The 2,057-nt window shown below is 33.7% G+C and overlaps 1 non-coding gene across 1 annotated transcript; it reads right to left on the bottom strand.

The window, feature by feature from the left end:
- Positions 1 to 1,437: 1,437 nt before the first annotated feature.
- LOC116121155 lies at positions 1,438 to 1,544 on the bottom strand. The gene has a single exon (XR_004126663.1). It is a non-coding gene; the product is annotated as a small nucleolar RNA R71 (small nucleolar RNA).
- Positions 1,545 to 2,057: the final 513 nt, after the last annotated feature.

The following is a 2,057-nucleotide window of genomic DNA, read 5'->3' on the forward strand; positions in this document are numbered from 1 at the left end:
AGGGTGGATTAGGGTTGGAGCCCATGGCTATTCCTTAGTGGAATAGGGTTTTAATTAAATTGCACTATATAAGTGCAACTTAAAAATTAAAACAAATACAATTCATTCAAGTAAAAAAAGAAAAAAAAAAAAAACCCTAGCCACCCTCTCTCTTTCTCTTTCACATTTTTCATAGAGTGAATCAACGAATTTTCTTCTTTGATTTTTTCTTGATTCTTGAAGCCTTTGATTATTCTAGCAAAATAATAAAAAGGTTCTACAAATTGTCTTCGTGTGGATGACGTGAGTGCGATTTTATATTGAGTTGGGAAGTAAGATCAAAATCAGAGATATTGAAAGAGCCTCCAAATGTTGGTAACATATTGTGATTCCTTGTATGGATTTGGTTTCTATACATATTTTTATTTTATAAGCATGTAAACTTTATAATCTATACCCAGATCTTGGCAAAAGATAATTGATTTTCCGGTTTAATTTTTGTTTTTCTGCTGCATACGGTTGATCAATTACTTACATTTACCCGATTGTTTATCACTTGTTTCATTATCGTCTTTACTTTAATTGTTAATTTTAGTGTTTTTGTTGATATTTTAGATTTATTAGGTTGATGGTCACTTTTTGTTATTTTATTAATTTCATTATCTTATTTGGTTTATGCATGTTATTAGATTAATTAGTAACTTTCAACTCTCTGTGGGATCGACCCTTGCACTTTACACACTAAACTGCAATTGCGATTCATGCACTTGCGAGGATATTAAAATTTGTCTACTAAGTTTTTGGTGACGTTGTTGGGGAATTGTTTGAGTTATTTAATTTCTTTGATAACGCGTGCTTTAATTTCTATCATTATTTTAGTTTATTTTGATTTTTACTTTTAGCTGTTTTACTTTTGTTTGTTTTATCTTTGCATTACTATTTCTTTGATGTTTTAGCTTTTGAATGGAAGGTCACTGATCTTTGGACGAAGAAGTGCTTCCTTACTTTGATAAAGTGAATTTGATCGATAGGAAGAGAAGAGAACCAAAATTTTTGGAAGAGTCAATTGAATCAAGTTCAAAATCTGAAGAAGAAATGGCTACCTTACCCTGTCCTATGGAGTATGCATATCCTACCATTGGAACGTCACCTTCTTGCATTGTTTTGAGTGTCGCAGCAATGAATTATGAGCTGAAAATATCCATTTTTAGATGCTTCTTCATTCCATGGAATAGCCATAGAAGATCTTTAACTTTTATTCGTGATTTTTACTCAGCTGTGCAAACTTTTCCTTTGCAGAATTTAAGTGAAGATCAATTGCGGATGAGACGTTTTCCGTATACATTGAAGGATGTAGCAAAGACTTGGCTCATGTCTTTAACACCAGCTTCACTTACCACTTGGGATGTAGTTTACAAGAAGTTCATAGGTAAATTCTACTCTCATGCAAAGACTACTGAACTAAGAGGTAAAATTGCTACTTTCTCTCAACTTGATGGTGAACTGTTCCATGAGGCTTGGGAATGTTTTAAATTAATTTTAGTTCAATGTCCACATCATAGATATCCTTTAGAGTTGTTGAACCAATTTTTATATGATGGACTGACACAGGCTTGCCAAGCCATATTTGATAATGTTGTAGGTGGTGCCATAGGAGAAAAGACTGGAGATGAGACTTATGAGTTGTATGAGATGCTTAAAGCCAACTCACAGTAGAAGAGTGTTAGAGGAAAAGCAAAAGGAATTAATGAAGTGAGTGCTACCACCGAGTCAATGCTAGTGTCTGAATTGACCAAGCAAATAAAGACGGTGTGTAACATGATGATGGGACAAGGATAAAGCAGTTCAAAAGAGGTATGTATTATTTGTGGTAATGTTTGTCATACTAATAGTGTTTGTCCTTCTAGTGAGAATTTTCCAGAATATGTGGAGCAAGCCAACATGATGAATTCTTACAACCAAAGGCCCCACAATCCTTAATTCAAACACGTACAATCCTGGTTGGAGAAATCACCCCAATTTTTCTTGGAGGAACAATCAACAACAAGGAAGTTCTTATCAGAATATGCAACAGAAGA

The sequence above is a fragment of the Pistacia vera genome, unplaced genomic scaffold (assembly GCF_008641045.1).
Source record: "Pistacia vera cultivar Batoury unplaced genomic scaffold, PisVer_v2 Contig968, whole genome shotgun sequence".
NCBI lineage: Eukaryota > Viridiplantae > Streptophyta > Magnoliopsida > Sapindales > Anacardiaceae > Pistacia > Pistacia vera.